Source organism: Panthera onca, chromosome D4 (genome assembly GCF_046562875.1).
Source record: "Panthera onca isolate mPanOnc1 chromosome D4, mPanOnc1 haplotype 2, whole genome shotgun sequence".
Classification (NCBI taxonomy): Eukaryota; Metazoa; Chordata; class Mammalia; order Carnivora; family Felidae; genus Panthera; species Panthera onca.
The window spans coordinates 38,081,786-38,105,566 of NC_138351.1; positions in this window are offsets into that span (position 1 = coordinate 38,081,786).

Genomic DNA, 23,781 nt, shown 5'->3' on the forward strand with positions numbered 1-23,781 from the left:
GTGGGATTTGGGGCTGCAAGTGTGATTCAATATTTGCAAATCAATCAACATGATACACCACATTAATAAAAGAAAGGATAAGAGCAGTATGACCCTTTCAATAGATGCAAAAAAAGGATTTGACAAAATAAAACATCCATTCATGGAAAAAAAAAAACCCTCAACAAAGTAGGGTTGGAGGGAACATATCTCAACGTAATAAAGGCAATCTATGAAGAGTCCACAGCTAATATCCTCCTCAATGGGGAAAAACTGAGAATTTTTCAGAAATAAGGATGTCCACTCTCACCGCTGTTATTTAACATAGCATTGGCAGTCCTAGCCACAACAATCAGATAATAGAAAGAAATAAAAGACATCAAATCAGCAAGGAAGGAATAAATCTCACTATTTGCAGATGACATGATACTTTATATAGAGAACCCAAAAGACTCAACCCTAAACTTCTAGAACTGATAAATTGACTAAAGTCATAGGATACAAAATCAATGTACAGAAATCTGTTGCATTTCTATACATCAAAAATGAAACAGCAGAAAGAGAAATCAGGGAATCAGTTCCACATACAGTTGCACTGAAAACAATAAGATACCTAGGAGAAAAATCTAACCAAAGAGATGAAACACCTGTAGTCTGAAAACTATAAAACACTGATGAAAGAATTGAAGAAGACTCAAATATAAAAACATGCCATGTTCATGGATTGGGAGAACAAATATTGTTAAAAATATATACTGCCCAAAGTAGTCCACATATTTAATGTAATCCCTATCAAAATACCAACAGCATTTGTCAGACAGAACAAACAATTGTAAAATTTATATGGAAACACATAAGACCATGAATAGCCAAAGCAACCTTGAAAAAGGAAAGCAAATTTGGAGGTGTCACAATTCCATACTTCAACTTATATTACAAAGCTGTAGTAATCAAAAGAGTATGGTCCAAGCACAAAAATTGACACACAGATCAATGGAATAGAGCAGAGAGCCCAGTACTGAACCCACACTATATGGTCAATTAATCTTTGATAAACCAGGAAAGAATACCCAATAGAGAAAAGATAGTCTCCTCAACAAATCGAGTTGTGAAAACTGGACAGCAACATGGCAAAAGGATGAAATTGGATCACTCTTTTACACCACTCAAAAAAACCTTAAAATGGATTAAAGACTAAATGTGAGGCTTGAAAATATAAAAATCCTAGAGGAGAACACAGGGACAAACCTCTTTGATATCACTGTAGCAACTGCTTTCTAGATATTCTCCCGAGGCAAGGTAAACAAAAGCAAAAAGAAACTATTGGGACATCATCAAAATAAAATCTTTGGCATAGCAAAGGAAACAATCAAATATACTGAAAAGCAAACTACTGAATGGAAGAAGATAGTTGTAAATGACATCTTATAAATGGGTAGTATCTGAAATATATAAAGAACTTACAAACTCAACACACAAAAAAATGAATAATCGAAAAATGGGCAGTAGGCATGAATAGATATTTTTCCAAAGAAGACATTGGATAGCCAACAGACACATGAAAAGATGCTCAACATCACTGATCATCAGGAAATCAAACCAAAACTACAATGAGATACCACCTCACACTTGGCAGAATGGCTAAAATCAACAACACAAGAAACAACAGGGGTTGGCGAGGATGTGGAGAAAAAGGAACCCTTGCAGCCACTCTGGAAAACAGTATGGAACTTCCTCAAAAAGTTAAAAATAGAACGACCCTACCATCCAGCAATTTAACTACTAGGAATTTACCCAAATATATTAAAACTACTAATTCAAAGGGATATATGTAGCTCGATGTTTATTGTAGCATTATCTACAATAGCCAAATTATGGAAATAGCCCAAGTATCCATCAAATAATGAATGGATAAAGAAGATGTCATGTGTGTACAATGAATATTAGACAGACTTAGAAAATAATGAAATCTTGCCATTGAAATGACATGGAAGGAGCTAGAAAGTATTATGCTAAGCAAAATCAGTCAGAGAAAGACAAATACCATATGATGTCACTCATATGTGGAATTTAAGAAACAAAACAAATGAGCATGGGGAAATAAAAGGCAAACCAAGAAACAGGCTCTTAACTTATAAAGAAACTGATGGTTAGAAGAGGGGAAGTGGGTGGGGGGGATGGTTATTAAGAACTGCACTTACTGTGATGAATACCAGGTGTTGTATGAAAATGTTGAATTCTTTCATCAAAAACTGAAACTAAAATTAAAAACCCAGGAGACAACAGATGTTGGTAAGGATGTGGAGAAAGAGGAACACTTTTGCACTGTTATAGCAGCGCTATCGACACTGGCCAAGTATGGAAAGAGCACAAATATCCATGGACTGAAGAATGCATAAAGATGTGTCCCATGATCTAATCAGCATCAACACATATACAAGAACAAGCTGCTGACATTTTTTCCAGTCTAATAACTTCTTTTTTCCGGGTTTATTGAGATAAAATTGACATGCAACATTGTGGGAGATGGGCATTTGACATCTACTTTCTTAGCAACTTTCTTTTTAATGTTATTAATTAATTAATTAATTAATTAATTTGTTTGTTTGTTTATACAAAGAGACAGAGCATCAGCAGGGGACGGGCAGAGAGAGATGGAAACATAGAATCTGAAGCAGGCTCCAGGCTCTGAGCTGTCAGCCCAGAGCCTGATGCGGGGCTCAGACTCCTGAACTGTGAGATCATGACCTGAGCCCAAGTCGGCCGCTTAACCGATGGGGTCACCTGAGCGCCCCAGCTACTTTCAAATATATGATTCAGTACTATAAACTATGATGACCATAAAATAATAAAGAGCAAAACATACAAACTTGAAAAAACTTGAAACTACTTATGGTTTTCATAGAGGGTGTTTTGAGGTAATAGAAGAAAACCTCTTTACATTTGTTGTTTTGTTTATCAGTGCTAGAATGAGGAAACATTGATAAGATTTATACTATCACAAAGCAAAGAAGATATAACATCCATTTCATTATTGATATAGATCTATATACCCCTTGTTTCTTCACTTTAACTTTTTATTGTACCAAAATTATACAGACATAAGTCTTTCCATTGGTCTTGCTTCCCTCGCGTGTACACCTATATCCTGGAGGTTGATTATAGCCACTTCTTTTGATATTTATCTCATCTCTTGATAGCACACTGGTACTTTTATTGATTTATATTTTAGATTTAGGCATTATCCTGGCACTTGCCATTGCTAAAGTTGAAAATGTAACTATCTTCTTTAACAAAATCTCAACATAGATACACATGACTGCTGTACTGTTAAAATAATGAGGAATGAAACTGTAATAGGTACAGCTAAGTCATATACTGAGTGCGTGTACGGTTGGTAAAAATAATAATTTCATCTTATGCAAAAAATGCTAAACTCAAACTAGAAACATAAATAATTGTAAGTTTTAAATAATTTTAAATGTCATTTGGAGAAATTATATGTGCAAGTATATTAATAAGGTATTTAGATGTATGATACATTAAGTTTATCAAATAGAAAAACATTACATAATCCCTGAATTTCTAAACTCCTACTAGAATAGTAATTTCAAATATTCATCTTTAACCAATCAACACAAATATAAAATGTATACATTTTTTATTCAGTTAGTAAAGGATCTTAAATACTTACTGATTAATCTTTTCCATCAAATAGTACAACTTTAAATGCTACTTTTTTACATTTGTAATTTTTTGTGATCTACATAATCATCTGAAAAAATATTTTGAGTGATTTGAAAATAGCAAACAATAAAATGTTTATTCTTAAAAACAAAAAATTAATTTTATTAATCTATTTGAAATAAAATTACCTTCTCAAGACAATTATCTGATTTTAGTTTCTCATATCCAAGTTTTTTTTAGTATTTCTTCCTTTAGAATTTTTCCAAAGAAACTTTTCTCATAGTTTCTCCTGTATCTTTATTAAATGTAGTTTTCCCACTTCTAAAAATGTTTTTAATATGATTTTTCATTTTTATGCCTCTGCATCATAAAATCAACATTTAGTATTTCAAGCAAGCATAGTCTTATTAATAGTGTTAGAAAAGTAACTTGTGTAATTGTTTTTCAGTCTTCAACCAGCCAAGAATTATAGATACAACCTGTAATTTAATATTTAATCAAATACCTTGGTTATCTTCTTGTTTATCTACAGTGGGCTTGGGTGTTTTACTAAGATTTGTTGGTTCTATAGGGAGATTTTGAAAATTAATATTTCTCCCTAGCTGTTCAATTATTTCAGGTGTACACAGTGAAGAAAGTATTTGGGCAGTAACTTGTTCTATCATCTATTAGAGACATCATTCATTAATGTGCATAAGAAATTATATACACAATTATCCAATGAGTAACATATTTTATGATATAATGAACTTTTTATGCCCAATATATCCTCCAATATGAGGGAAACAAATTAGTATTTTCTCTTAGAGAAGGAGTGCAGATTAACAGCCTCTCAGAACAAAGACAGTCCAAACCCAAACCTGCTTAATGAGAAAGTTGGGAGGGGAGTAATCTGAGGAATGAATAGAGTGTACTCTACACCCTGGTGAGATTATAGAGAACGCAAACTGTGACAGAGTGAAATAAGTTTTTCTGTTCTTTTAAGTTTTGCACTTAACATCTAAATTATTTAACTCTGATTGAACTTTATGGAGATTCTAATCCAGGCTGCAGACTTTAATATGTTTATTTGGATGGATGGAAAACTCACTTGAACCTGTAATTATAAAATTTAATATATGTCTAGTTTATAGAAGTTTGCTTACTGGCCACTGTGTTGTAATAGAAATCTTACTTCTTTGTGCTAACAGAGATTTTGATGTAAATATTTGGGTAAAATATTGCTCATTTTGAGGACATTGATTAATGAAATGTAACTATTTCAGTTTTAAAATAAGAAGTAATGAATGTAATTCTTACTATGTGCAGGAAAATATTCTTAGGCATTAGTATCAATATTATTAGGAAATAATGTTTTAGTCCTAGATATAACTTGTATTGCTTGTTAAATATTGTATTTATTTTTATTTGATCAGAGAGTCAAAGTGTAGGCAAAGGGGGCCCATGCTATATAAGACCCTTAAAAGATTGTGTCTTCTTAAAAGATTTGGAAACATATTTTTACATTCTTGTCCCATATTTTTGATCTGTTCCAAAGCAAGTAAAATTTGCACAATGAGGGTAAATGTGAAAACTTAAATCTGGTTTATTTTTGTGATTAGACTAGAAAAGATATTTTTAAAAAATCATGGGCCCACACTAACAATTTATTTTATCAATAATAATTTCTTTCTTTATGGGGTCCCTGGGTGGCTCAGTAAGTTAAGCATCCAACTTCGCTCAGGTCATTATCTTGTGGTTCATGGGTTCGAGCCCTGCATTGGGCTCTGTGCTGACAGCTCAGAGCCTGGAGCCTGCTTCAGATTTGTGACTCCTTCTTTCCTGCCTCACTCCAACTTGCGCTCTGTCACTCTCTCTCTCTCTCTGTCTCTCTCTCTCTTTGTCTCTCTCTCTTTCTAAACAATGAATAAACATTAAAAAAACTTAAAAAATAATTTTTCTTTCCTTTTATAAATTTTAACTACACGTTTTCATAAACACTTTAACTAATGTAATTAGTTGCTTCTTTGAAAGAGATAACATCAATACTAATAAAACTGTTCCTGATTTTTCCCTTTGTGCCTTTCCTGATTTCTTAAATAGTTATTTTATGTTATTATTTTTTAAATATATACAAGATTTTTCATATACCTCAGTAAAGCTGGGGTAAAAAAGTAATATATATTGATCATAAAAAAAGAGATATGGCATTATAAAATTTTACCCACAAACATTTTAGTGTTTTTAGAAAGAGAAAAAAAGTTTAAACATACTACATGTAAAAAATGGACAATAATGCTTTCATATCATATTCTCAGTGTTCATATTCACATTTCCAATTGTTTCATAAGTGTTACTTTTCCTAATTTATTTTCTTGCTTCAATATACAAATGAGGTCCATGTATTGTATTTGGACAATTTGAATCTTGAAAAATCTTTTATCCATAGAATTTTCCTCTTTTTGTTCTTTGTAATTTATTTGGCAAAGAAATTAAATTATGTGAACTATGAAGATTTCCTCAATTTAGAATTATTAATACATCTCCAGGGTGCTGTTTTATATGTTTGGCTATCTCCTATTTCTCATAAATTGGCATTCAGATGTAGAGTTTTTAAAGTTTTTATTTAAATTCCAATTAGTTAACATACAGTGTAATATTACTTTCAGGTATAGAATATAGTGATTCGACACTGCCATACAACAAACGGAGCTCATCACACTAAGTGCACTTCTTAATCCCCATCACCTGTTTTAGCCATTCCCCCCATGTACCTCCCCTCTGTTTGTGGGAAATCAAATAGCTATGTCCTGGGTTAGGAGATTATAGGGAATGCATTGGATAGCATAACATTGCTTTCTAGTCTTGCTGAAAACAGCAGGCTGTGCTTTGCTTACCTAGTTAATTTATATTTAGGGTTTGGGTCCTGCCTTTGCTCATGAATTTCTTAGACCATATTATCCATGGAATATCTTGTCTTGTTTTCCACACTGCTTTCTGCATCTGCTCTTTTGTAGTCCTGGGAATGCCTTAACTTGTTTTTCTGCACACTTCCTATAAGTTCGTACAGGCACATAGCCCACTGATGTACTGTGCAATGTTTCCTTAAATGTATGCTTAATAAATACAGAAACTTGAGAGCAGCTCAGAGAGACTTCCCTTAGTTTCTCTGTCACCTTTCTTGACTTGCATGGAGTCTTGAGTAATCCTTTCTGCCATCTTCGGCTTGCTGGACAAAGCTGAAAGCTGAAAGCTAAAACCCCATCTAGTAACCATCAGTTTGCTCTCTGTAAGTTAAGCATCTATTTCTTGGTTTACCACTCTCTCTCCCTTTTTTTCCCTTTGCCCATTTGTTTCTCAAATTCTACATATGACTGACATCATATGGTATTTGTCTTCCTCTGACTGACTTATTTTCCTTACCATAATACTCTCTAGCTCCTTCCATGTCATTGCAATGACAAGATTTCATTCTTTTTATGTCTGACTAATATTCCATTGTATACACATGACATCTTCTTTATCCATTCATTATTTGATGGACAGTTGGGCTCTTTCCATAATTTGGCTGTTGTAGATAATGCTACAATAAACATCGAGCTACATATATCCCTTTGAATTAGTTTTTTTTTGTTTTCCTTTTGTTTTTTTTTTTTTTTTTTTTGTATTCTTTGGGTAAACGCCTAGTAGTTAAATTGCTGGATGGTAGGGTAGTTTTAGTTTTCACTTTTTGAGGAAGGTCCATACTGTTTTCCAGAGTGGCTGCACCAGTTTGCATTCCTACCAGAAGTGTAAAAGGGTTCTTTTTTCTCCACATCCTAGCCAACACGTGTTTTTTCTTGTGTTGTTGATTTTAGCCATTCTGAAAGTTGTAAAGTAATATCTCATTGTAGTTTTGATTTGTATTTTCCTAATGATCAGTGATGTTGAGCATCCTTTCATGTATCTCTTGGCTGTCTGTATTGTAATAATTACATTAAAGCAAAGGGTGTTTTTTCATTAGCCCTTTTTCATCAAACTATGTTTTCTGGGTTTCTTTTTTTTTTCTATTCTCTAATTTGTTTCCCCTTTCTTTACTTATTTGTGGTTTTTAAACTATTTTCTTCCTTTTATTGTCTTTCACAGAATACAGTTTATGTGATATTTTTCTTTATATTTTAGCTTTATTTGTAAGCTAGTAGGTGACAATTTTTTAAAAAATATTCTTACATTTGAAAATTATGTTCTTGGCACAGCTAGGTAGCTCAGTTGGTTAAGCATCCAACTTTTGATTTCTGCTCAGGTCATTATCTCATGTTTTGTGAGTTTGATCCCCGCATCTGGCTCCATGCTGACAGTGCGGAGCCTGCTTGGGATTTTCTCTTTCCCTGTCTCTCTGCCATTTGCCTCCTCCCTCACTCTCTCCCCCCCACCTCAAAAATAAATAAATGAACTTACAAAAAAGAAAGTTAAATAAAAAGACACTTATGTTCTGTCTTTCTTGGTGGCAGAGTTCTTTCTAACCATATATTTACTTTAAAAATCTGAGTTTCTTATTCAAGTTTCTAATATATTGACATATTTTCCCCTCTTTTTTTTATCAAGATGCCTCATGTTCTGATATGGGCATATTAGCATTTCTATTATAACCATGAATTTGCAGGTTTCTCTTAGCAATTCTGTCACTTCTTGAGTTTTATATTGGAAATTACTCTCACTGACAATATATAAGGACTGTTTTGTCATACATTTTGCTTACTGTCTTATTTATGGTTATGGTTATCTTTATGGTTATTTACTACTGAAAACCTTTTATTTTGTATGATATTAAAATTATTATTAGTCATTTTTGTATTTATCTACGCTTTTGCTTCTATTCTCAATTTTTACATTTTGCATATTTTTAAAATATTGTGTTTATTGAAGAGCAGTCTTCTATGTACCTGGTTTAAAAATAAAATGAGTTAAAATATATATTATTTATGTCACTAAACAGCTGAAATAAGGTTTATAAACATATTGAAGTAAATACATATAGAAAATGCATAATCATAATTGTAACCTTGATGAACTTGCACTGGCCAACCACACCTGTACAATCAGCACCCAGATTTAGAAATCAAATATCACCAGCTGGAGAAACAGCTCATACTCCCATTCAGTCAATAGCAGCCCCTTCCTCAAGGGCAAACACTATCCTAATTTCTAACAGCATAGATTTCTCTTGCCGTATTTTTTACATATATGTATTTTGTATATATCAGTAGGATTTGTGTACAGTGTATACTCTTGACCTTGAATTCTGTTACTCACTATTAAACTTGTAAGATGCGTCCATGTGGCAAACTGAGTATTTATATTTCTCCCCAAAGTCATATGTTGAAGACTAGCCTACAATGTGACTGTGTCTGGAAATAGAGCCTTTGGGAACTAATTGAGATCAAGTGAGGTTAGGAGTGTGGGGCTCTTATCCAGTAGCATCAGTCTACTTACTAAAGAGAAATTACAAATGCATAGGTCATGAGAATAAAAGGAACAGTGTAGGGAATATAGTCAATGAAATTGTAATAGCATTGTACGGTGACAGAGGGTAGCTACACTTGTGGTGAGCATAGCATAATGTAGAAACTTTTGAATCACTGTTGTATACCTGAAACTAATGTAATATTTTGTGTCAATTACACCCAAAAATAGAAAGAAAGAAGAAAGAAAGAAAGAAAGAAAGAAAGAAAGAAAGAAAGACCACAAAGGTTACTCACTAGCTCACTCTCTCATATGTCTTCTCTCTGCTATATAAGGACACAGCAAGAAGGCAACCACATGCAAGCCAAGTGGAGTACAATCACCAGAAACAGAACCTTGCCAGAAATTCGATCTTGGACTTTCCAGCCACCAGAAATGTAAGAAAGTTAATTTTTGTTGTTTAAGCCACAACAGTCTATAATGTTTTGTTATGTATGGTAGTTTAAGCAGAGTGAAAGAATACAATCCATATTGTTGTATAAATTTAAAGTTTGTTATTGCTGTAGATCATTCTATTATGTAAATAAGCCACAATTTATCCTCTTATGTTTTCATGCACATTTTTATAATTTCCAGATTTTACTAAGTATGAATCATGTTTCTATGAACATTCTTGCATATATGTATGGATGAACATATGTAGACATTTTCCTCATATATCCAGGAACGGGAGCTAGGTATACATTAGTTCTGCTTTAGTAGATACTGCAAAGCAGAGGATTTTGTTTATCTTAACTAAATTTGTATTGCCTTTTTCATATTATCCTCATTGGTTGCCATTTTGTAGTATCATGAAAATTTGCATTTTCTTGATAACAAATGATGTTAAATATAGTTTCATGTATTTAATGACTAGATATTCTTTTTTGTGAAGTGACTATTCAATGCTTCATCTCCTTTTGAGTTTCTTACTTATTCTAGATGTTATTTGTTGCATTTTCAAATATTTTTATTGCTGTGTAAGTTCATTTTTTACCCATGTTTCTTTTGATGAATAGACATTTTTAGCTTTGATACAGTTTAAAAGATAATTTTAAACTGATTAATACTTTCTGTGTAATATTTAAGAAATCTTTGCTAACCTCAAGGTATTATATTATTTCTGTGTTTTACTCTAAAAAGCTTTATTCTTTTACCTTTTTTGTTTTCGTTTTCACTCCCTCCCCTCCCCTGCTTTGAACTTGTCTCTATCCAGGCCACTTGGTTCCTAATTTAGATTCAAGTCATATAAAAGCTGTTTGGAGCTACTGCTCTCTAGCTATTTTGGGGAAAAGAAAGGAGGGCTCATGAGCCCTAAGATGTGCCTGGTTACTTTTCATAAGGAATGTGTATCTCTCCTCCTCCCTAAACCTGTAATTATTACTTTCATTCTGTGAGACTATTATAAAAGTTTACAAATTTTGTTGAAAGTGAATTGAATCTATAGATCTTTACAAAGAAATAATCATTTTATGGAGTTTATTCTTTAATCCAAGAACATGATATTTATTTTTAGATTTCACTTATTTATATATTATTTAGGATATTTCATTATCTTTTAAAGTTTCCCCACGAAGAGTTTGTCTAAAACTTATTGCTCATTTGCTTTTATGTTTTCTATCTTGTTATATATATTTTTCTCATTAGTCGACTAATGTTAACTATAGAGTTGCCATTTTCCTTATAGTTCTATACACATTTTAATTTTATATGAGACTTTAATGATCTACTATTTTGAAATTGTTATGTATTTTCATTTCATAAAAGCTTATTACATAGCAATTGTCTTTATAAAAGTTCTTTATTTTGTTTTGTTTTGCCTCACAGTGTATTGGGTTCATAGTTGTATAGCTGTACCGGATTCATATTGACTGCTTTATGGCTGGTATATCTACATATATCATTTACCTTGTTTTTTTTTTTTTAATGTTTAGGTATATTTCCTATATATTTTTTGCATATATTTCTTCTATATATTTATATATCTATTTCATATATATGAAGTTTTGGGTGTAGATATTGTAAATCTCATTGTACCTCTTATGTTTTATATGCATCTCTCATCAACAAAAATTATCCAATATAATAACCAGCTTTTCTTTTATACTTCATTTATAGAGCAGTTTTAAGTTGATAATAAAATGAGGGGAACATATGCAGGTTTCCCATGTATTCACTGCTCCTGCACTTACATAGGCTTCCCCGTTATCAAGGTAACTCACCAGAATCGCACATTTTTTTAATCAAGAATTAACTTAGATTGCTACACAATAATCACCCAGAGCTCATAGTTTACATAATGGTTCACTTCTGCTGTTGTACATTCAGTGGGCTTGGCCAAAAATATAATGATACACATTCATTATCATAAAATTATCTAGAGTATTTGCACTGCCCTAAAATCCTCTCTAATCTGCCAATTCATTTTCCCCTCCCCCTGGCAGCCCTTGGTCCTTTTATTGTCTCTATAGTTTTGCCATTTTCAGAATGCCATATAGTTAGACTCATAAAAATATGTAGTGTTTTCATATTGGTTTCTTTCACTTAACATGAATTTAATGTTCTTAAACTTATTTTCATGGCTTAATAGCTCCTTACTATTTAGTGCTGAATAACAATCCATTGTCTAGATGTACTGTAGTTTATTTATTCATATGCCTACAGAAGCACACTTTGTTTGCTTCACAGTGTGTGCAGTTATGTGAAAAAGCTGATCATAAACATTCTTTGTAGGCTTTTGCATGGACATAATATTTCACCTCCTTTGGGTAAATACCAAGGAGCACTATTGGCTATACTATATAGCAGGATTATGTTTAGTTTTGTAAGAAACTGTGAAACTGTCTTCCAAGTGGTTGTACCATTTTGAATTCCCACCATCAATGAATGAGACCCTGTTACTTCATATTCTCACAAATCTTTGGTATGGTATCTCATTATTGTTTTAATTTACATTTCCAGATGTCATATGTGCAGCATCTTTTCATATGTTTATTGCCATCTGCACATCTTTGGTGAAGTGTCTGTTAAGGATTAACGCATGTTTTAATTGGGTTGTTTGTTTTCTTATTATTGACCTTTAAGAGTTCTTTGTATATTTGGGGTAAGACTTCTTCATCAGATCTGTCCTTTTCAAATATTTTCTACCAGTCTGTGTTTTGTCTTCCTGTTTTTTTTTTTTTTTTAATTATGATGAAGCGTTTGACTATAATGAAGTCCAGCTTACTATTTCTGTCACAGATCATATCTTTGGTGGTGTATCTAAAGAAGCATTATTATACTCAGAATTCCCTAGTTTTCTCCTATGTTACCATCCAGGATTGTATAGTTTTACATTTCTCTATGATCCATTATGAGTTAGTTTTTTTAAAGTGTAAGTTTTGCATCTAGATTGATTTTTTTGGAATGTGGATATTCAGTTATTTCACTTGTTGAAAAAACTATCCTCTTTTCTCCTATATATTTCCTTTGCTCACTTGTCAAATATCACTTGACTATATGTCTGTGAGTCTATTTGTGAGCCATCTATTCTGTTTTATCGACCTATTTGTCTATTCCTTTAGGAATGCCACACTGTCTTGATCAGCTTTTTGGTAAGTCTTGATGTTGGGTAGTGTCAGTCCTCTAATTTTGTTCTATTTCTTCAATACTGTCTTAGTTATTCTTCAGACTCTCCATAAACTTTAGAATGGTTTGTTGATACGAATAAAATAAGTTGCAGTGATTTTGACTGAGGTTGCAAAGATTGCAAAGGGAAAGGTTGCAAAGGGGAAGTACTTGTATCTTGACAATATTGCATATTAATATTTTTAAATGTGGAATGTTGATTTATTTATTCTCTGATTTCATTTGTTCTCATGTAGTTTTCCTTATATGGAACTTGTACACATTTTGTTAGTTTTATACCTAAGTATTACATTTTTGGTGGGTGCTAATATAAAAATAATTGTTTATAATTTCAAATTGTACTTGGCATATAGGAAAGTATTGATGCTTGTATATTAATCTTTTACCCTGAAACTTGCCAATTGCTAATAAGCAATTCATTCCAGGATCTTCTTTGTTGATTCTTACATATTTTGTAGGAGATAATCATGTCACCTGCAAACAAAGACGGTTTTACATCTTCCTTCCCAATCTGTATACAACCCCCTCCCCCCCCTTTTCCTGCCTTATTGTATTATCAAAGACTTTCAGCATGATGTTGAAAAGGAGTGACAAGGAAGGATTCTCATCTTGTAACTGATCTAAATCAAAAAGTTTTGAGTTTCCCACCAATAAGTATAATGTTAGTTCCAGTTTTTTTTTTTTTTAGGATAATCTTTATGAAGTTGTGGATGATGCACTGAATTCCTATTTTTCTAAAAGTATTTTATTATGAGTGAGTGTTGGAATTTTGTCGAATGCTTTTTTTGTACCTCTTTTTTTAAATTTTTAATGTTTATTTTTGAGAGACAGAGAGAGAGAGAGCAAGCAGGGGAGGGGCAGAGAGGAGGGAAACACAGAATCTGAAGGAGGCTCTAGGCTCTGAACTGTCATCACAGGGCCCGACATGGGGCTCGAACCCATAAACTGTGAGATCGTGACCTGAGCCAAAGTTGGATGCTTAACCAACTGAGCCACCAAGGCACCCCAGCATTTTTTAATATGATCATGTGATTATTTTCTGGTCTGTTGATGTGTAATGAATTGTATTAATTGATTTTTTTTAATGTTTGAATCAGTCTTGCATACCTGGGATAAATCCCACGTGGCTTTTTTAGCCTTCTTTTTACCTTTTTTAATAATTTTTTTTACCTTTTTTAGATTTGGTTTGCTAATAGCTTGTTAAGGATTTTTTGCATCTATATTTATGAGAGATAATAATCTGCAGTTTTCTTTTACTATCTTTGTGTGTGTGTGTGTGTGTGTGTGTGTGTATTAGGATAGTATTGACCTCATTGAATAAGATAGGAAGTATTCCCTCTGCATCCATTTTCTGAAAGAGATTGTGGAGAATTGGCATAATTTCTTCTTTAAATGTTGGGTGAAATTCACCAGTGAACCCTTTTGGCGCTTTCTGTTTGGGGAAGTCATTAATTACCGATTAAATTACTTTAGTAGAAATAGTCCTATTCAGATTGCCTATTTTTTCTGAGAATTTTGGAAGATATATATATTTCAATAAATTGGTCCATTTCATCTCAAGTCAATTTTGCTGGCATTCATAATATTCCTTTATTATACTTTAACTTTCCTTAGGACCTGTACTCATACCCTCTTTTTAATTTCTGATATTGGTAATTTGTATTCTCTCTCTCTCTTTTCCTTTTTTTTTTTTGTCTTTATTTTTTCATCTTGCTATAAAGTCTTTCATTTTTTAAAAAGTTTATTTATTTTGAGACAGAGAGATCGAGCAGGAGTGGGTCAGAGAGAGAGAGAAGCCCAAGCAGGCTCTGTGCTGACAGTGAGGGGCTTGATATTATGAACCATGAGATCATGACCTGAGCTGAAATCCAGAGTCAGATGCTTAACTAACTGAGCCACCCAGGTGCCCCTCATTTTTTTTTCTTTAGTAGGCTTCATACCTACTGCAGAGCCCAATGCGAGACTTAAACTCATGACCATGAGATCAATACCTGAGCTGAGATCAAGAGGTGGAGGCTAACCAACTAAGCCAGCCAGGCACCCATAAGTCTTTCATTTTATTGATCTTTTTTAAAGAACCAGCATTTGATTCATTGATTTATTCTATTGATTTTCTGTTTTCAATTTCATTGATTTCTGCTTTAAATTTTGTCATTTGATTTCTTGTGCTTACCTGGGATTTAATTTGCTTTTCTTATTCTAGTTCTGAGGTAAAAAATTAGATTATTGTTTTTATATATTTCTTTTCTAATGTATGCATTAAATGCCACACATTTCCATGTAAGCACTGGTTTTGCAGAATTCTAACTTTGACAAGTTATACATTCATTTTCTCTCAGTTCATATATTTTCAATTTCTTTGGAGACTTCTTTGACCCATATTTAGAAGCATGTTACTTAATTTCCATCTATTTTAAGATTTTTCAGTTATCTTTCTATTATTTCTTTCCACTCTAATACCATGGTTGTCTTAAAATAGACATTGTATAACTTCTATTTTTTAAAATTTCTTTAGGTGTATGTTTTGGCCCAGGATGTGTTCTATCCTGGTGAATGTTCTCAATGGATGAGGTAGTCTATAGATACTTATGATATTATTTGATTATGGTGTTGTGTTCAACTATGTCCTTATTGATTTTCTGCCCACTGGATCTCCTCATTTCTAAGAGAGGGCTCTTCAATTCTCTAACTATGAGAGTGAAATCACCTATTTCTCCTTGTAATTCTATCAGTTGTTGCCACCTGTAGTTTTTTGCTCTATTGCTAGACACATACACATTAAGAATTTTAATTTCTTATTAGAGAATTGACCCCCATACCATTATGTAGTATCCCTCTTTTTTACTGACAACTCTCCTTAGAGTTTGCTTTTTCTGAAATTAATATAGCTATACCTACTTTATTTTGTTTACTATTAGCATGGTATATATTTTTTCATCCATTTACTTTATAAAGTAAATTTAAAAGTAGGTTTCTTGTAGACAACATATACATGAACCATGGCTGGCTGTGGTCAGTAAGGAGTCAGTGGCACAGAGAGGGGAAGAAACAGACTATCACACTGGGAAGTCCACACAAGGAAGACAAATCCCCATAATATCTGGCTTTGAAAGTGGTAGGGGCTGAATTTCATGAGTTCCTACAGCCAACGTGACTTAAAACTTGGAATTTTAAAAATCAGAAGGCTTTGCTCTGGGAAATCTGGAAGGCATTTGGAAGCTGAGACCCCACCCTTAAAGATAACAGACAAATAAGTGGATATAGCATAGAAGCAGTAGTTTGAAAAACATCTGGAGCATACAGGAAAGAGAGTTATTAGCTCATCTAAGAGCATGTCTTAGAGAGGCAGGGATTGCAGGGAGACCCCTCCAAGAGCAAAGGAGCTAGAAGGCACCATTTCCTCCCTCTACCCCCAGCATAAACAAACAGCTGCCCGCAGGAACCAGAGCAGCACCAACAGTTGCTACCTAAGTTGCTTACAATAAGCCCCCCCCCATATGTTGGTGGATCTTCCCTTCCCAGTCATGCTTGTCTTAGTCCTGGTGCTATGGGTCCCTTCCCCAGAAGGCTGGCACAGACCCCACCAACACAACTCCAGACCCATATGTTTGAAGAGGCTTCCATTCTGGCAGTAGAGGCAGCAGGTCTCATTTTGCAAGCAGACCAGCACACACCTTGTTAAAATGCACCCCACCCTGACTAAAAACAAACATTGCTCACAACAGGCAAAGAGAAACTCTGCAGAGGACTGGCCTGAAGGATAAAGCTACCAGGACATAATAGCAGCTCATAGGCAACACACATATGAGATAGTCCCTGAAGTGCCAGGTCCTGGAAAACAGACTCACTGCACTGGAGGATACTTCAGGATTTCATCTTCATAGACGATTACTTTCAAGATCAAGACAGGTGGCTGACTTTCCTAACACACAGAAGCAGACACAGAGAGGTAGAAAAAAAACAATGAGGAAACAGAAGAATATGTCCCAAATGAAAGAATAGGGAAAAACCTCAGCTAGAGACCTAAGTAAAACAGAATTTAAAGTAATGATCATAAAGATACTCACTGGGCTTGAGAAAAGAGTAGAGGACATCTTAACAGATGTTAAGTAGAGACCCTTAACAAAGAAATAATAAAAGAACCCATCAGAGATGAAGAACATAATAAATGAAGTTAAAAATACAATTGATGAAAATAAAAATAACAGGCTAAAGGAACCAGGGGAATGAATTAATGACCTAAAAGACAAAGTAATAGAAAGCAATCAAACTGACCAAGGGATGAGGCACCTGGGTGGCTCAGTTGGATAAGTGTCCAATTCGGCTCAGGTCATGATCTCACGGTTCATGGGGTTGAGCCCCGCGTCAGGCTCTGTGTTGACAGCTCAGAGCTTGGATCCTGCTTCAGATTCTGTGTATCTCTCTCTCTCTCTCTCTCTCTCTCTCTCTCTCTCTCTGCTCCTCTCCAACTCGTATCCGCTCTCTCTCTCTCTCTCTCTCAAAACCAAATAAACATTTAAAAAAATGTAAAAAGCTGACCAAGTGAGAGAAAAAATATACAAATTGATAATAGACTTAAGGATCTTAGTGGCTCCATCAAGCATAATATTATCAACATTATAGAGATCATAGAAGAGTAAGAGAGAAAAGGGAGCAGAAAATGTATTGAGGAAATAAAAGTGAAAACTCCCCTAATATGGGGAAGGAAACAGATATGAAGATCCAGGAGGTACAGAGAATACACAACGAAATCAACCAAGGAGGTCCACACCACAACACATAGTAATTAAAATGACAAAAATTAATGATAAAGAAAAAAAAATTTAAAGCAGCAAGAGAAAAGGGAAACACCATAAGGCTATGGGCTGATTTTTCAGTAGAAAATTTGCATGATATATTCAAAGTGCTGAGAGAGAAAAATCCGCAGCCCAGAATACTCTATCTGGTAAAGCTATCATTCAGAAAGAAAGAGATAAAGAGTTTCTCAAACAAAAACTAAAGGAACTCATGACTATTAAAATCAGCCCTATAAGAAATATTAAAAGGGACCCTTTGAGTGGAAAAGAAAGGCCATAAGTGAGAGTATGAAGAGTAGGAATCACAAAAGCATTACAAAAAAATATATATATCTGTAAAAATTAGTCAAGGGATTCAAAGAATAAAAGCATGTAAAATATGACACCATATCCCTAAAATATGGGGTGGAGGAGTAAAGAATGGGTTCAAACTTAAGCAACCATCAATTTCATATATAATGCTATACATACAAACGACAAACCAAAAACCATAATATATATGCAAAGAATGAAGATAACAAAATCCAATTATATCACCCAAGAAAGCCAGCAGACTATGAAAGAAATAAAGAGAAGGATCAGAGCAAAAACTACAAGAACAACCACAAAACTAGGAACAAAATAACAATAAATACATACCTACCAATAATTATTCTGCATATAAATGGACTAAATGCTCCAATCAAAAGACATAGGGTGACAGAGTGGATACAAAACAACACCCATCTATATGCCTACAAGAGAAGCATTTTAGACCTAAAGACAGCTGCAGATTGAAAGTGAGGGGATGGAGAAACATTTATCATTCAAATGGATGTCAAAAGAAAGCTAGGGTAGCAATACTTATATCAGACAAAATAAACTTTAAAATAAATTCTGTCAAAAGAGACAAAGAAGGACGGTATATAATAAAAAAGGGAAAACTCCAAAAAGTCTAACAATTATAAACATTTATGCCCCCAACATGTAAGACCCAAAAACGTAAAACAATAACAAACATAAAGGAACTAATCAGTAGCAAAACAATAACAGTAGGGGATTTAAATGTTCCATTTACAACAATAGACAGATTATCCAAACGGAAAATCAACAAGAAAACAGTGGCTTTGAATGATACACTGGACTAGATGGTTTTAACAGATATGTTCGAAACATTCCATCCTAAAACAGCAGAATATACATTCTTTTCAAGTGCACATGAAGCATTCTCCAGAATATATCACATATTAGACCACAAAACAAGTTTCATCAGATTCAAAAAGATAGTAATCATACAATGAGATTTGAGATAAATTCAAACTTGGACTTGAAAGAAAGTTAAAGTTGGGATTTAGCATAGTTTATATTTGCATATGCGAAGATGTAAATATATTTCCCTCTCTGCTTTTAAGTAATCGGTCCAAGAATTCTACTTGAAGATGAAAAAAATAATTTAAAGATATTAATTTAAGATTTTTAATTATTTCTTCTGGTCTTGTTTTTAATTGTTTTCTTTTTATCTTTATTTTAAATTATCTGCAGTATTTAAGTTTATTTTTCTTTAAAAAGTTGAAAATAGAACTTTTGTTTATGTTTTAACAATTTATATCAGTATTTATTTAAAAAGAAAATTTCTCTATTCCACTTGCCCAATCCATTGTATATAGCTCCATACAGCATCTGTAAATAAACTTATCACAAGCAATTCTACAGAGTAGATTTTGACATTTTGCAAATTGTTTAGTCTCAAATATAGCTGTTTCCTAAAACATCATGTTGATTTACAACTCTTGGAATAGATTTATACTGAAGTAAATCCTCTATCAACAAATTACTTTTATGATTGCTATAATTGGGATTCTTGTGATGGACCCATCAATCAACATTGTAAAGTTTTCCTTCGAATTTCAGTTTATAAATTCTCATAAATTCCACCATAAAGAAAAGATCTAATGATATATTTATTATATATATTATATAAAGAGACAAATCTATTGTACATTGCACAATATTTTTAAAGATCAGACTTCCTCCATATAGTTCAAATAATCATGCAGTCAAGACAATTTTCAACCATCACTTGGAGATATTGTAATTTTACGTGTCTTGCCACATGCCTCATAGTGTTGTCTATTGAAAAAGCCACTCAGTATGCAAGTTTGTGACAACACTAGTGTTTTTCTCTTTTTATTTATATTTGAGACCTATTCTGTTTACTTTTTTAATTGGGATCATTTGCCTCTCACATTTTAACATTGCCTGTCCTGATATATGACTTTATAGCAATTTGAAACGTCCTTTAATCAATTACCCTTCCATAATTATCGTTTATTTGAAATGAGTCCATTCAAAATAATTTTCCAAGTTAGTGAGAATCTTTTCAGTTCCCCTTTCATGATACATTAATAGACAGCAGATAAATAACTCTGTTGTCCTGATAATGATAAAACAGAATATAACATTGCTTATAAAGTCATCTGTGTATTTATTAAGTAGACATAAGATTTTACATTTCTTACTCTGACCTCTCCTCAATATTTGCTACTGTTTACCTATCTCAAGAAAGAACTTGGTTGCATTTAGTCACAGGGTTTTATCTTTTTCCTTCTGTACTGTGTCTCTAGTTAAGATCTCCTCCTCTATCTACATTTTAAGTATTGCTGCCACTCACATAGTTTTCGAAAACCACCTTTTTCTTCTTCTTGAGGCCATCTGCTTGCCAATAGAATGCACGTGTATAGCTTCATATGTCACCCACTTCTTTTATTAATCCTAAATATATCCATAATCTCATTCCAAGCCTCCCATGTTGTATCACCTTCAGAGTGATCACCTGTTCATGGATGCTTCACACAAACACAAAACAGTATTTATCATCTGCCTGTGGTCCTATCACCTGTTTCAATTCCATTGTGCGCTGACTCCATGTATGACACCCCAATCAGGTCATCCATACCTTCTTTTACGGTGGCATCTCTTGTGCTATGCCAGCACACTAACATCGTTTATGGCACTATCAGCTATCTTTAATTACCACAATAGCCTTACTAGTGGACTCCCTTCCTCTGTCTTGTCCTATCCAAAAATTCCTGAAATAACAGTGAAAGCTTTTTAAATGCCAATCTAATATAATGGAAAATTAAACAGTAGTGTTATTAATTGTAAGAAGAAGAAAACAATTATTTGTGATGTTTATTTGGGATAGATTATTCTAAGTTAATTTACATGAAGAAAATAATTTCACGTTGACCCACAATAAAAGATTTATAAAATGTGGATATTACAGAAATAGGAAGAGAGGAGAATGGGATTGAGGAGCAATAAAATGCACCACATTTAAGTTAAATTTTATAGATTTTATTTTTGAAAATGCAGTATGATTTATATTATTTTTATTTTAAGAGTGGAGTTTGGGTAAGGACATGGATTTAGGAACCATACTGACTGTTCAAATTATGATTGTAACAATAATATTTTGGCAGATAAAAAATAATATCCAGAGTAGTTAAAATGCTTTCCAAGATAATATAACAAGTTATACAATACTTTATAAATTGTTATGGTATCTTGCACCAACAAAATAAATAACAGATCAGGAAACTAATTTTAAGAAGGGCCTGATAATAAAAGTGTTGTCTGACTCCCAGAACTGGGCTGAGTTTGTGAAAATAAATGGATTAATGCACAAACAACACTTAGAACAGATCTTGGCATATTGAAGTAATTCATATTAAATATTATTATTGCATTAAAGGAAATTATATTTTTGTTCCTTCAGTTTATCCTGAATGAGTAGAGAATTTAATTTCAGGGAAAGCTGTTTATAAACATTGTACCTGACACCCCAGTATGGCCCATCAACTTTGAACATTTTGCACAATCTTTAAAATAAAAAAAAAAATGTTCATTTATTTTTGAAGTAGAGAGAGACAGAACATGAGCAAGGGAGGGGCAGAGAGAGAGAGGGAAACACAGAATCTGAAGCTGGCTCCAGGCTCTGAGCTGTCAGCACAGATCCCAAAGTGGGGCCTGAACCCATGACCATGAGATCATGACCTAAGCTGAAGTCAGACGTTTAACTGACTGAGCCACCTAGGACCCCGTATACATAAGATTTTACATAAAATAATAATAATAATAATAATAATAATAATAATAATAATATAAAACACTGATTTGGGCACATTGTGTAAAAATTGAATTATGTTACAACCCACTTTCACCCTTAATTGCCTTCACCACATTAGATGCTCAATATTCAATACCCAGGAGTTCTCTCTTGAGTTGGATGAGATTAGAGATGATATGTTTCTTCTCTGATTCCTATTTTACTGCTACCAATTCCAAGACTTAAATAGAGCATCTGAATTAACAGACCATACACCATAGCTTCCTGGGCTTATTTTCTTGTCATTGATTTTATAATCAGACATGAACCTGTTCTTCATTGATCCTTCTCAAGGACTTTATAAGCATGGACAAAAAATTAATTGGATTATTTATTACTAAATCCTACTCATTGGTAGCTGCAGCAAGTGGCATACTTAATATCACTGAATTGTTTATTTTACTTAGAAGATGAAGTTAGTTAACAGAGATAAAACATTTCTGTGCCTTGGCTTTCTTACCAATCTGTAATTTACAATTCTTGTGGTTTATTAACAAATTTACCGCTTATTTTCTTTCATTACTATCAAAGGCAAATGTTTACAAAAAAATTTAAATATTACGGTAAATTCCCAAAGACATTTATCATGTTAACTAGGTATGTAGAATATCATGTGGCAGTTTTAGAATCTATGCAAAGGCAAACAGTATATGGAGAGTTCCCCATATTCATTAATCTGTAAGGCAACCATTTATGGAACACATGTGGAGAGTAAGAACTCATCTATGTATATCTTGAGGTGAAAATTTTCACAGACTATAGTTTATTACAATATGCATGTCTAGCCAGTCATAAATCAAAACATCCATGAAACAACTGTGACCATCCCAAAACAATTTCTGAGTGATAGAAAGTTATATTTGGATGTGGTCCAACAATTTACTTTGATCTGTATGGATAATGAAATATCCTTCAAACGAAGTCAACTGTTGATTTATAGGAACAAAAATATATTGAATTGAAATTGACACCTAATGCTCACAGTCATTGGAAATTTCACTGGAAATTTGAAACAAGGAGCCAAGCAATCTCAAAGGAGTATGGGTCTACATGCTTTGATATGAGGGATTTTGAGCACATTATATGTCATAGTATTTAAAACCCCATTATTAAAATTCTTATTTTAGATTTTGAAAGTTTTGTTTTCAATATTCTATTCAAAAATGCACATTCCTACTAAAATTACCCTAATTTAAAATAACCTTTACATTAAGGAAACTCCTATTTACATTATAATTTATTTAACCGTTTTCAAATGTAATTTTTTATATAAAATATTTCCTTTCATTTCATTCACATAGCAAAAACTATGAAGAGGATAAAAAATCCACAGTCCACTGAGAATTGTCTAATTGTTTTGCTTGTTATATCTATAATAGATTTTATAGAAAACTATTCCTTTATAATTTATTTTTAAAGTCAAGCTTCCTCATTAAAAATAATAATAAATGTTAGTAAACTGGAATACCATTTTGGGTGGCAATGTTATGGTACAAAATTTTAGTTTTCCCATGATAAAATAAAAAATAGGTTATTAGATAATGTTTTTCAATTTATAATTTACTATGTTACGTGCTGATATTTAGATTTGAAAATTAAGTATAGAATATTAAATTAGAATATTAAATTTAGAAAAATTGAGATAAATATAAACATTTCTCTCATCTCACTTCTTATATATAATATCAAGTTCTTAATATATGAATATGTTTTAATATTTAAAGCAGAAAAGTCATGCTTAAAAGAGAAAGAGGAAAAACATCTTCCTTTCCCATTACCAAGTGTCTCTCTTCAAATGTAAACCTGTTAAGTTCCATGAATTCATGATTTAAAAGTATTTTAATGCTTACATTAAAATTGTCACTGGGACGCCTGGGTGGCTGAGTGGGTTAAGCATCTGACTTCGGGCTCAGGTCATGATCTCACGGTTTGTGAATTCAATCCCCATGTCGGGCTCTGTGCTGACAGCTTGGAGCCTGTAGCCTGCTAGATTGTGTCTCCCTCTCTCTCTGTCCCTCCCTGACTCGTACTCTGTCTCTCTCTGTCTCTCAAAGATAAATAAAAACATTACAAAACTTTTTTAAA